Raw genomic sequence first — 14,333 nt, forward strand, 5'->3', positions numbered from 1 at the left:
TATGTGTGTGTAGGCCTGTGTGTCAGAAAACACTGCCTTTCTGGAGCGTGTGACAATCCACTGTGAGCCGTAACTCCCCAAGAAGGCTGTGCCAAATTAGTCCTTTTCTGAAAAATCTTTTCCTGGGGATACTTCGCATCCAGAGCCATTACTCATAAAACCAGACGATGCTTCTTAAAATGCCAGCCTCTTGGAATTCAACAGCTTTCCCTACCCCGACTGAGGTGATGTGTCATTTGTCTTGGGAGGCTCAGAGATGGCCTCTGGCCATTTCAACCATTCTTGCCCCACCTGCCTCCCGAGAGGAACCCAAACATAAAACACCTCTCCCAAAAAGCCCGTCAAGCATTAAACAAATGGTTACAATCTTGGTCCAACAGGAACTCAACAGTGCGTGGTGCACTCATTCAATGTACACGTAAAAGACTAGGGGGTCCTTCCTATGTCCCTCACGCAAACCCAAGACGGGCTGATGTTATCACCCTCTTATTACGGTTCAGCCCAGAGGTGGGTAAAAAACCTGCTAAACTCTCCTAGCCAGTGAAAGGGGTTTGTCTGGTGAGCATGCTCCGGCTGGCTGCTGCTACCTTCCCATCCACTAAGGCCAGCAGAAATCGGGCAGCTTTCTATTTTTTAAAACAGAAGTACACTGTGAGTCACATTAAAAGTACAATTCTAAGAATCTGGAATTGGAAGAAACTGAGTGCCTTGAAAACACAAAGAGAGGGATTCCATTTGGGATAGGAGGCCCCTGGATTCCAACCAGGGATCTCTGGTGTTGATGTTGGAAGTCACCCCTACAAACAAATCTGAAACTCTTTAGGAATAATGGAGAAGCTGTGATAGAACAAAGCCAGGTAGGGAAGGGAAAAGACATACACCAAAACTAATTTCAGCCTCCTAACAACCCTATGAAGTTGGTATTAGGATCTCACGTAACATACGGGAAAACTTGGATATAGAGAGGTTTAATAACCTGCTCAAGGTCAACAGCTAAGTCAAAGACTAGAATTCCAACTCAGTTATGTCAAATTTCAAAGCCTACATAATTTTCTGATATTCCAGGACGCCTTCTGACAGAGTCAGATAAAGACACTGAGACAGCATGTTCCCAGACCTACTCTGGCCACTTTACAAAGCATAACGGTGAAGACCAGGAAGGAACCAGAAAACGCAGATGCTGGAAGAGGTATATGGTCCCTGAATATATATATTAAATACATGAATATGAATATGAATGTGAGTATGAATATGTATGTGTGTATATATATATGTATATATACACATATATACATATATATATACACATATATACAGACACACACACACATATATATATATATATATATATATACACATCCATACATACAGTGATACAGCCAAAGACCTATGATCTCTACCATCCATGACCCCAAGTAAGGGGTTTTATGGCTAAAGATGAACTTAAGTTCACCTGAGCAAGGCTTAAATTCAATCTGAATCTATACAGATGAAGATGCCAGGACCCTTGCCTTGAAGAAGCTTGCAATCTAAGGAGGGGAAGGGAGGTGTAATCAACCATCCGACCACACTACCAGGCAGAATGGGGGGACAGCAGGATACGTGATTCACTCAGGCTTGGGAGGCTAGGGAGGCTAGGGAGGGCCTTCAGGTTAGTAGCACTGAATCTGGGTCCTGGAGCATAAATATTTTCATGAGCAGTGGAGACAGGAAGACTCTTCCAGGATAAAAGGAAAAGAAAGAACAAAGGCATGAAGGAATGAGTAGGAGCCAAGAAAAGGGTGAACAAGGCTAAAGAATTTCAACTAAAAATTTCAAGGCAACTAGGGCACCTGGGTGGCTCAGTCAGTTAAGCGTCCAACTCTTGATTTGGGCTGAGGTCATGATCTCATGGTTCAGGAGTTTGAGCCCCACATCGGGCTCTGTACTGACAGCATGGAGCCTGCTTGGGATTCTCTCTTCCGTTCTCTCTCTCTGCCCCTCCCCTACTCACTCCTACACTCTTTCTCTCTCTCAAAATAAATAAATAAATACTTTTTTTTTTTAATTTCTAGGCAACAGAAAACCGAGAAAGGTGTGCGTGGGGTGGGTTGAGTGGCCCAGGCAGATCTGCTCAAGAGCAGTGGGATCAGTGACAAGGAGGCAAATGTAGTGACCAAAGTAAAGTAACTGAGAACTTGAACTACAGCCGTGACTGGGTGAGAATCACTGCAGAAATGAAATGGTCAGAATTTGGTCACTGACTGGACTGGGGGAAGGAAGGTAAAGATGAAGCGAACTCAGGTTTGTTGGTTCTGCATAAGTAGCACAGAGATAATATAAACTGAGCTAAGAATCACAGCAAGCGAAGAAGCTTTGGGAGAACAAAGAAAGAAAAGATAGTAATTTCAGGTCAGACACACTGAATTTGAGGTGCCATGAAGCCAATCACGTGACAATATTCACTGGCTGGAAACACAAGTCAACGAAAGGGTCTGCAAATTATGACCTGAACAGCATGTTCTTATAAATAAGGTTTTATTGGGACACAGCCACCATCTGTTAAGTTTATTGTCTGTGGCTGCTTTCACTTTCTGTCTATGGCAGAGTTGAAGACTTGTAACAGAGACCACACTGCCTGAAAGCCTGAAATATTTACTATCAAGCCCTTTAAGAAAAAGTTTGCTGACCCTTGATCTACAGTTCAAAAACAGATGTCAGAAATGTTTCTCTGGGGAATAGATAGCTGAGAAGAAAGCTAAGAAAGAAACACTGGAGGAATATTATAATCTAGTCTCCATTCAACTAGTATTTCTTGAACACTCCCTACATATCAAGCACTGGGACACTGGGTCCCATGGTGGGAATAACACAGTAAACAAGACAGACAAGGTCCCCACCTTCATGAGCTTTACAGAAGATAGAAGCAATAGGAAGAAACAATCAGATAACAACCAGTTCCTAGCAACACCAATACTATGAGGATGAGAAAGCAAAGAGAAGTGAGTGGGGGCATCGGGGGAAATCCTGGGCAGGAGTGCTGAGCTAGGCCAACAGAAAACCAAGAAAGTACCCCAGTGCCGAAACCAAGAGATAAACACGACCGGGAATGTCAAATGCTGTGAAGTAAGATGAGGTCCAGCAAGGAGCCATTGGCATTTGGGAGTCAGAGATTTTGGAGATAATTTTTGGCACAATGGTGGAAAACAAACCAGTTTGCAGGCATTAAGAAATCAGACGGCAGTGAAAAACGTGGGGAAATGGGTGTGCGCCGATTTTTATAGAAAATCAGAACAAGAGGAGAACAACAGCCAAGATACGGCAGATCAGAGGGCTATTAAGGTTGAGAGAGTGATTTCTTTTTTTAACATCAAGAAGATGTAAGTATACTTTGAAGAGGAAAGAACCACTAGACAGCAAGAGATGGAAAAGTTGGGGCGACTGGGTGGCTCAGTTGGTTAAGCGTCTGACTTCAGCTCAGGTCATGATCTCACGGTTCATGGGTTCAAGCCCTGTGTCAGGCTCTGTGCTGACAGCTCAGGGCCTGGAGCCTGCTTTGGATTCTGTGTCTCCCTCTCTCTCTGCCTCCCCCTGCCCACCAGCTCTCTCTCGAAAATAAATAAACATTAAAAAGAGAGAGAGAGAGGGAAAAGTTAGGACAGAGGAAATAATTCATTACCCAGAGCGCATGTAGAGAATTTATTAGAAAAGTAGCCAGCTGGGGCACCTGGGGTGGCTCAATCAGTTAAGCATCCAACTCTTGATTTCAGCTCAGGTCATGATCATAGGTCATGATCTCATGGTTTGTGAGATCAAGCCCCATGTCAGGATCTGTGTTGACAGTGGGGAGCCTCATTGGGATTCTCTGTCTCCTTCTCTCTCTGCTCCTCCTCCTCTCATGCATGTGCGTGCACTCGCTCGCTCTCTCTCTCTCTCTCATGACAAATAAATAAACCTAAAATAGCTAGCATTTATTGGGTACTTAGCAGGAGCCAAACCTAAACTGGGAGAGAGAGACATCTGCACAGATAGATAGAGGCAAGGAATCTTTCATTCTCAGACCAGCCCTGAATAATTAAATCACCTATCTTTCACAAATAAGGAAACTAGAACTTGGAAGTTTAGTAACTTGTCCAAGTCCCACATTTAGTAAGTAGCAGGGCTGGGATTTCAAACTACCATTATTTAGTTCCAGAGCCCGTGTATTTTCCACTTCATCAAGATGTCACAACTTGGAAGTGAGGTTCCTCCCTGCTGAAGAGGGAAACAAACAGAACGGGTGAAAAAGAGAGATTCTGAAGTAGAAAACATTAAGTGCAAATCCAGGCGAGCCGGAGTGCCCAAGTATTCTCAGAAAACAATCTTCGCTTTCCTCCAGTTACCCATTCAACTCTGGCCCAGTGCTGGATGTTTTCCACCTACCCAGCACATCTCCTCTCTAGGTCTCTCTCTCTTCCTAAGGTTGACCCTTACTGTCTCACTTGCCCTCTCGCTTCTGGTTGGGACCTGCTGAGGGAGACAACGGCTGAGGATGGGAGGGCAAAAGGAGAATGGGGACATAGAACTGAAGCCAAATGTCTCCTTGCCACATCACCATGGATGGACTATCCCCTCGTACCAAAGGCCACAGCTCCAGTCAAGCAGCCCTCTCCTACAGCTGCTGCCAACATGCTTTTCGGGTTTCCCCCAGCTCACCCACACCTCCATTACACTCTCCCCTATCACCCCGCCTGTGTCCCGCCAAGCCCCAACAAGCTACATGTTCCATATGGTCCCCGATGCTTTTTCACAATGCATAATATGGTCATTTCCACACGCATGCATCTCCCCATGACCTTACACATCACATTCATGTATGTACATCGACCAACTGCAAGGTCTTCAGAATGAAAAAAAATCGAGGCATTTTTCACAACAGGAGAAAGTTCTAAGCTGAACCTTGAAGTTCAGTATCAGTTTAAACCTCAAACCCAAAATAATAAGAGTCAATGACGCTTAATCATGAACCTCAGCGTCCTCAACTCTTCTAAAAATCCCCCAGAGGCACAAATCCTGGATTTGACTGACCCTGGCTCAGAAGTGGAGAGAAATGCACCACATCTGAAGCTACGATCAGGTTCAAGTTCAAAGCTCTTTCCAGTTCTGGTCTTGAAAGAGAAGCCAGCCTAGCTTTCTGTTCTGATTCACACTCTGCGATAAAAACTTAATTTAAACTATTAATTTGCCTTTCAAAAGGGTAATGAAAATGCCCTCAGAATTGCTGCTTCCTTGTCTCCTCTCCCCCATCCCCGTCTCCCCCACCCCCACAAAAACACCCTAAGTTTTTCGGGTTTGGGTTTTTTTGTTTTTTTTTTTTTAATCGATGTCATTTCATTTCTTCTGGGAAGGTGAAACCACCTAAGTTTCAGTTTTAATGCCTAGTTTCTTTCTCGGGCTGTGAGCGAGCACTGTTAGGTGTGGGGGCAGAGGTCTCCTCGGCCCTGGGGACAGCACTGTCCACGGTGTGGGTAGAGTGCTGACTCTGACACTAATATCTACCCTGCCCAAGGTCTCCATTCCAGCTTGAGCCTTCAAGTCAGGCACCACCTCACCCTTTCTACCTGGGCCCGTTTATTTAGTTTGTAAGGTAACGGGGTTAAAATAAATCCATAGTTGGCAGTCTTCTCAACCATGGGGATTGCTTTTCATCTTTAAAGAAAAGTGTAGTCCCAAGAGACGGCCGGCGATGTTTATAGACCAAAGGGAGTGCTCTGTACACATGGGTTCTCGGAGTCTTTGCAGTAACTCCGCGGCCCCCTGGGAACCTTTACTATATGTTTGACACATGGCAGCTACATGTTAGCCCCTCTGGACTCTGATATCCCTTCCAGTTCCAGAATGTTGGTTGTTTTGTGAATGCCTGAGACCTGGTATTCAGATAAAGACCTCACATGTGAGAATCTCACATCTTCCTGCCCTGGACTTCGCCCAGACCACTCTAAGGAATGGCCCAGGGGCACCTGGGTGGCTCAGTTGGTGAAGAGTCTGACTTCAGCTCAGGTCACCGTCTCCTGGGGCTCTGTGCTGACAGCTGGGAGCCTGGAGCCTGCTTCAGATTCTGTGTCTCCCTCTCTTTCTACCGATCCCTCTCTCAAAAATAAATTAAAAACATTAGGGAAAAAAAAAAAAAAGGAATAGCCAAACTCTTAGGGGTGTAAATCCCCATCTAGAGCCAAGACCTAAAGTACTTAAGAATCAGGGGTCAGGTTTGCCTCCGTTGAACCTCAGATCTAACCAAAGCTCAGACGTGAATCCCAAGGCAGTCCAAGATTTTAGAGGGGAGCACTGTAGACGCTCTCTAGGTAAGGATTATCTGTTGTCAAGGAAGAAGCCCAATGACAGGCCACAGTTCACACATCCACCCCCAGACTTGCCCTAGATGTCTGGGAGGTCAGTGGATACTAAGAATCTACCTAAATGGCTCCCATTCAGCATCTCCAAACAAAACAAAACAAAACAAAACAAAACAAAACAAAACAAAACAAAACCACAATACTGGGGCTTGATCTCACGACTACAAGATCTTGACCTGAGCCGAAATCAAAGGGTCAGACACTTAACCGCTTAACCTATTGAGCCACCCAGGCGCCCCTGGGACTAGATTCTTAGTCACAGTTCAAGGTACTATCGATCCAGGCGTCCCAAAGCCTAAAATCTCCTTTAGGATTTTCAGAAAAGCTTTGCCCACCGTAAAGAAAGACACCTGGGTCAGCTGGCTTCCGTGTTAAATGCAGCACCATCCAGAGGCACAGGGATGGCTGTGGTCACCTCCAGAAGCCCTTCCATGTCTGTCCACGAACATGAGCACGATGGTGGCGGTCTGGAACCCAACTCCTCCCACCAGGACTTGCCTCATGACACATACGAAACACACCAGATGAGTTCCTCGGAAGCTGCCAGACAACCACCCAGCAGCAGCCTCCTCACTGAGCTACAACTCTCAGGGCCATTGTCACCACCATCTGTGCCGTCCTAAGACACAGACTCTGGGGCTCCCAAAGCACCTTACAAAAAACAAAAAAAAACCCCACACATCCAAGAGCTGCCCAGGGAAGGGTTTAGGAGGGAGTGGGGAGAGGGAGACACTCCCAGAGCCCCACAGAAATGAGCAAAGCCTCATCATCTCACCCCTGTTCCAAAGTCCCCTACCTCTGGCCAGGAGTTTCCATGGAAACCTCATAAGTTCTATCTATAGGAAGGGAAAAAAATGTTAAAGCAGCATCCTGAGGTATGTATGAATTAGCTCCAAGGCAGGCAGGCAGGCAGGCAGAGGAGGAGGGAGTGGGGCTCATGTGGGAAGAAACAGAACTGATCATTACCTTGATACACAAAAAAAAGGCCCTGTGAAACCCCAGCTGCTTTCAGCCACAGAACCAGGAGGCAGGTGCGGTGGACAGGGAGGTATGAAGCACTGTGGGCAGGGCATTTGCACGAGGAAGGAACTATAAGGAGAAGGGGAGACCTTGAGTCATCGTGGAAGGATTTCAGGCCAAAGGCTCTCTCACCTCAGGCCACCTGCCAAGAGTCAATCAATCTACCTCCCATACTTCTGTGTCACCTCAAAAATCAATTCGGACAATAATAAAGTCTTTGTGGAGAGGTCTCATACATCTCTGTCTTATCAAACTGCAATGCTTTGGGTCCCCTGTAAGGAATGACTCTGCTAAACTCTTTTTCTCCGAATCTTGATTTCAGGATGAAGTCTGAATGAGGAGGGAATTTCTGAGTCTTAAATGTCATGCAATTTGCGTTGTAAAAATAGACCACGAGGATCAAAGAACTAAATGTAAGAGCTAAAGCTACAAAGCTCTCAGAAGAAAACACAGGCATAAATCTTTGTGCCCTTGGATTAAGCAATGGTTTCTTAGATATGACACCAAAAGCACAAGCTATAAAAGACATATAAAGTGGACATCAACCAACTGAAGACTTTTGTGCTTCCCTCGGGAAGAGGGAAGTTCCAAAGAACTGGAGGAAATTTTTATAAATTGTATGTCTGATAAGGGACTTGTAGCTGGAATATATAAAGAGCTTCTACAGCTCAATAATATAGAGGCCGTTTTTAGGGAACAGACGTGAGCAATGGAAACTTGATCAAGGCAAGAGGGCCCATAGTGATCCCAACCCCCAGCTGAATACAAACGGGGCCATCACACAGCCCACCTCAAAACACCCGTAGGCTCTAAGTAACCAACTAAAAAGGGGGAAATGTCCCAAAGAAGGGGAAATTCCAAATGTCCCCATACCTCCTCACCTTCTCCCTTTAAATACAGCCCGGACCCACTGCCTCATTGCAGCCAGTCTCTGCTTTGCTGTCCTGCCTGCGCTCCCTTGCAGCATATTCAAGAAATTTCTATCTCCTTTGTTCCGCCTCAGGTGAATCCCTTCACTGCCCACTCCACCGGCTTCCACCCAGTCCGGATGCCCCACATTTGGGGATCCCCATCCAAGGGGGACAGACACCACAAATGATAAAACAGCAAAAGAAATGGGAGAAGGATCTGAACAGGCATTTCTCCAACAAAGATGTACCAATGGATAAGTACATTTAAAGATGCTTGACGTCCTTACCAATCAGAGAAATACAAATCAACATCACAATGAGATAACTATTTCACACCCACTAGGATGGTTATAGTCAAAATGATGGTAAGTATCAGGAAGGATGTGGAGAACTGGAACACTTCTACATTGCTGGTGGGAATACAAAATGGTGTAGCCTTTCTAGAAAAGTCTGGCATTTCCTCACAGGGTTTGACACAGTAACCATATGATCCAGCAATTCCATTTCCAGGTATACACCCAAGGGAAATGAAAACATGGATCCACACAGAAACCTGCATTCATGGCCACATGATTCCCATTAGCCAGAACGTCGGAACAAAACCAGAAGTCCATCAACTGATGAGTACATTAACGAAATGTGGTACAAACGCACGACGGAATATTATTTAGCCACCCGTGAACCTTGAAAGCACCAGGCAAAGTGAAAGAAAGAAGCCAGTTACAAAAGATTACATACTGTGTGATTCCATTTATATGAAATGCTCAGAATAAGCAAATCCACGGAGCCAGAAAGTAAACTAGCGGTTGTCCATGGCTGGGGAGGTTGGGGGGTGGGGAGTAGGAAATGTCTACTTGGATACAGGGCTTCTTTTTGGCATAATAAAATGTTCTAAAATGGAGTGAGGTGAATATATTCAAAACCGCCAGATTCCATACTTTAAATGGGTTAATTGTATGATCTATGCATTATAACTCAGTGAAGTTGTTATTAAGAAAGGGGCCATGAAAGCCTGTAACATATCGACCCTGCGTTTACAATTTTGATACTTTGATCACCGCGGATTTTTTCACATTGCAATTATTTCAAAAAGCGTACAGCATTAATATATTATTTACCTTGATTACGGAGTTTTGGGCCGCCTCCTTGGATTTTGTGCCCGGGGCAAGCGTTTCACTGGTAACAAAAACATCCTCATTTAAAGAGCCTTCCCTGATCCCCAGAGGGCTCTGATGGAGGCCCTCCCACATTGCTCAGTTTCCTCCTCTCTGGGACCTGAGTTGTCAATTGCACACTTTACCATTACCTCCCCTAATGCAGTTCAGCTGCTCCTTCACACACACTTCCTCCCACTGGCTTCACTTGTGTGTGCGTGAGTGTGTGTGTAATTATGAAAAATAAAAAAGATCATGTCAAACTGAAAGTGGGCAAATATCCCAACTTTTAAAAAATGGGAAGAAAGCAGATTCTACAAATGATAGACCAGTGAGTGGGAAATGGATCTCTAGCAGAATCACAAAACTGTATTATTTCACAAGATGATTTCATGAACATTCAGGAAGCAAAGTGGTTACCAACAGCAGCCGGCAAAGTTCCTCTAAAACCAAGGAATGTCAAAGGACATTCACAGCCTTTTTGGATACAGTCATTAGGCTAGAATAAAAGATAAGAGAATTGCTAAACACAGTGAATATCTTGATTGTAGCAATGCATCCAGCAGTATCTTTATATTACTGTGAACAGGACAAAGAGATGTAGGGAAATGATTGTCTATTAGGGAAAATTGTAGCATCTGATTGCCAGTACACAACTTTAGTTTGCTATAAGCTCAATATACATCAACAGAGTAAAGCAGCTATAAAAAAAAAAAAAAATCTATCACGGATTTTGGGCTACATCCAAATTCAAATGTCTGAAAAGAGGGCTGGTCTACTTTTCAACGGACTTCCCAGGAGTACTGTGCTCAGTTCTGGGGGTTCCACTTTCCAGGGGACACTAACCAACTGAAGTACTTAAGGAAGAGAACAGTGGCTGGAATAGAGAATCAAAAGATTACAAAAGATTATGAAAAAGTCGGATATTTAGTATACAGTAGTAAAGCCATAAGGGAAACATGATAACCATTTTAAATATTTGAAGGACCGAAAAGAAAGAAAGAAAGAAAGAAAGAAAGAAAGAAAGAAAGAAAGAAAAACTTAATCAACTTAATGCAACCCAGAAAGGCAGAATTAAAGCCAGACAACAGAAGTTATTAACAAACAAACAAACAAACAAAAAGTCAGCTCAACAAAAGGAAGGGACCCTCCCACAGCTCTCCCACAGTCAAAGAGGCTGCCTTGTGTTAACTAATCAGATGCGGTTGGAGCTCATGGCTTATTGGGTCCCTTCCAAATCGTCCATTCATAGTCCCTACTATGAATCTGAGTTTCTTCTCTTTTCTCCCACCTAGTCTTTTTTGATATCCTTTCTGCTGTGGTGAGTATTTGGAAGAGGTCCTTAACATTCAACCATAAGCTTTTTTTTTTTTTTTAATTTTTTTAACGTTTATTTATTTTTGAGACAGAGAGAGACAGAGCATGAACAGGGGAGGGGCAGAGAGAGAGAGGGAGACACAGAATCTGAAACAGCCTCCAGGCTCTGAGCTGTCAGCACAGAGCCCGCTGCGGGGCTCGAACTCACGGACCGTGAGATCATGACCTGAGCCGAAGTCGGACGCTTAACCGACTGAGCCACCCAGGTGCCCCTCAACCATAAGCTTTTAACGACAACCCATTGTTTTTACCTTAGTCCATCCCCCCTCTAACCCTCCTTCCTCCTGCCCTCCTTCCTTGCCGCCATCTTCCCTTATTCTTCTACAGGCTGACACAGCACAAGGCTTTATGTTCTTTCCACAAACTCCACTGCAACTGGGTTATATGAAAGAGTAGTAGGAAAAAAACAAAAGAAGAGAATAATAGGAAAGAAGACGGAACTCAGGCAGCACGTTGAGTCTGTTACACCCTGAGGTTAAACCTGCATTGCTTGCTTCCTCTGGGACACATGCAGATGTTCACCGAACTGACTGAACTCGGTTCATACGAATTAGTCTCAGAAGTGTCTACATACGCTGTTACCTTGCTGCCTAACATTCAGTGCTCGTACCACACGCAGGGACTGTTTTCCTTGCTCTACGCATCAGTTCCAAAGGCCAGACCATGACAGCTTGGTCTCTCCTGTATCCCCACAGAGGCACTCAAGAGACAGTAATTAATGAACAGTAATTACATGAATAAAGAGTTTCTCTTATCCTTCCCGTATATATTCCAGACTGACTTAAGATTCTGATACAAGTCCTCCTTAAGATCAAGCATGAGACAATGCACAGAACTTGAGAGCTAGTACGTAGGGATGTCAGAAAGCACCTAGCCCAAACCCTCCATCTGGTAGATGAGTAAACTGAGGTCCAGAGTAATGAAACATTCAGTTAGGAATCAACAGAGCAGAGAATCAAAACCAGTTCTTCCAGTTTCTGGGAAACAGAATATCCTAGGAATAAACAACAACAACAACAACAATAACAACAAAACCCCACAGGTTTTGGAGTCAAATGAAACTGGGTTCCAATGCCAAGTCTTCCTCTTACTAACTCCATGATCTTGGGCAGGTTAATCAGCGTCTCCGAGCCTTAACGTCTTCAGAAGCAAGTGGGAAAGAGAATACCTTCAACCACGTCACTAGCACACAGGATATGCTAAGTGGTAGCATTTGCTATCTATTGCCAAGACCAGTGCTCTGTCCACTACAACACATGGGTCCTTGGCTTTGTGCCTGTAGGAAAAGAGATATATCCATGCTAAGCGGGGAAAAGAGTGTAATAGCCAAACACTGAGTGCCCGCCATGTGCTAAGCACCTCTCCATACTCAGTCTAAAACACAGACGAGCCACATACAAAGTGACAGAACTGCCATTCACACCCATGCCCCCTCTCTGCTGAGAGGTCATGACCACGGAAGGTGGTCCTTGAATATTTTTCGGGAGTCTTTTCTTTGGAGATCTATAAACTTTCTCCAGTTCCTACTTTCGGGCCTTTCACATGGAGAATGACAGAGAGCCCCGGGCACTTCTAAGTGTCTATTATCTCCCAGCTATTCTGGATGGTACTTGGGGGCAGAGGGCAGGGGAGCATGTTCAGTTCACAGATTTGTCATTGCGGGAGCTTCATAAAAGCCAGGAACCGATAAACAAGGCATGATGATGATTCACCCCTTTCCTTACAGCTTGCCTCCTTGCCTCCTTATCTTCTGCCTTAGATGCTCACCAGACCTGGCTCCAGCTTCCTTGGCAACACAGTCCTCTCCTCTATCTCTCTCTCTCTCTTTTTTTAAAGTTTATTTATTTATCGGGGTGCCTGCGTGATCTCACGATTCATGAGTTCGAGCCCCACATCGGGCTCTGTGCTGACAGCTCAGAGCCTGGAGCCTGCTTTGGATTCTGTGTGTGTGTGTGTGTGTGTGTGTGTGTGTGTGTGTGTGTCTTGAGAGAGAATCTCAAGCAGGCTGTGCGCCGAAGGCAGGGCTCAACGCACGAACCAGGAGATCCCAACCTGAGCGGAAATCAAGAGTCAGATGCTTAACTGACTAAGCCACCCAGGCGCCCTTTCTTCTCCTCTTTCTTGATGGCATTACTTTTGAGATGCCACACGATGAAGAGTCCTTGACTCAGTTCCTCCAGAGGAAACTTCCCTTTTTTCTGTGCCCAGCACACGCGCTGCCCTCTTAGTCCAATATTTCGTGCACCCAGAACATCTCATCAGACTGGAGGTTGATCACTCCATAGCATGAGTGAGATAAATTCTGGAATTAATTTAGCTGCCAATGTTTTGAGGCATTTATCTTTGGATTTTTATAACAGCTATCATCCCAGTGCGAGGTGTACAGACAAGCCAGGGGAGGTGCTTCTGAGGATAAATAAGCCTAAAGGAAATGAGTGCAATAATCTTGTCTTATTGGACCTATTTATTTGGCTGTCAGAGGAATTCAGGAGCTGGAAAAGAATGGTTGAAGGGAGGTAGGGTTTGTCTGTCGAAGCAGACACTTGCGTTCTTTTAGAGCAGTTCTTGGGAATAATTCAAGAAGGTAGGAATGGATGAGGGGGAAAAGGAGGATTCTGACTAACATAGCTGGAACTTCATGTAAATTCTGTGAGTTTAAGACTTGCAGAACTGAACTAGAAGAATCGTGAACTACAGCAATTCCACACACATTCCTTCCGTTAACTAGCAGTTACCAAGTTTCCAAGATCCCATCGTCTACACAAAACACAGCAACTACTTGGGGTCACAGACTGAAAAGGAATAGCAACCCAGATGTTATCCCTGCGAGGGGAGAGAATTCAGATTCCAAGGACTTGGTCCAAGACCCCCACCTTTCCTTCAACCAAGAAAGTCCCTGTTCTTTGAACAGCCTCCACACAAGGGCAAGACTGGTACAAAGAGACACAAAAAAGAGAATCGTGCCCACGGTCATGCATGGGAGAGACCGTCCTTGCACTTAAGGTGGTTCCCGCTGGGGATGACGGGACCACGGTGATCTTTATCTCACTCCTGCCCACCAAGATGCCAATTCTTCTCAAGTCTTCTGATCCCATGCTAAGATGTTTCCTATTGTCTGTATCAGGACTCAAAGGCCGCACCATGAAAGTAGCACACTGGAAAAGCTCCACTGCCCCCATCTCCATTCAAATAGGGAACAACAATGGGAATGGGCGGTACATCTTGTTCTTGTGAAGACTGTGCATCAATATTCATTTCCTCAGCACAATTTTATGAGCTCTAACTCTGTAAATAAAGCAGGATGCAAAACTGTACACATCCTCTGATTACAAGCATGCAAAAAAGCACGATATCCGTGCTGAAACTCCAAGAGACTATACCCTGGTTATAATAGGGAGGTGGGATCACAGGTGACCGCCCATTTTTTTCTACACATTTTTGTAACGCTGCCATATTGCTTTGATAGTTTTTCAAATTAAGACATAAAGCGGTAAGATGGA

At 44.8% G+C, this 14,333-nt stretch overlaps 1 protein-coding gene and 1 long non-coding RNA gene across 2 annotated transcripts in view; one reads left to right on the top strand and one right to left on the bottom strand.

Moving 5' to 3' along the window:
• Positions 1-14,333, bottom strand: part of GRAMD1B (GRAM domain containing 1B) — a 237,700-nt gene that overhangs the window by 206,504 nt on the left and 16,863 nt on the right. The window lies entirely within an intron of this gene.
• Positions 734-9,183, top strand: LOC128311910 (uncharacterized). The gene is made up of 3 exons (XR_008290593.1): positions 734-857; positions 1,066-1,189; positions 7,714-9,183. It is a non-coding gene; the product is annotated as an uncharacterized LOC128311910 (long non-coding RNA).

The sequence above is a fragment of the Acinonyx jubatus genome, chromosome D1 (assembly GCF_027475565.1).
Source record: "Acinonyx jubatus isolate Ajub_Pintada_27869175 chromosome D1, VMU_Ajub_asm_v1.0, whole genome shotgun sequence".
In the NCBI taxonomy this organism is placed as follows: Eukaryota; Metazoa; Chordata; class Mammalia; order Carnivora; family Felidae; genus Acinonyx; species Acinonyx jubatus.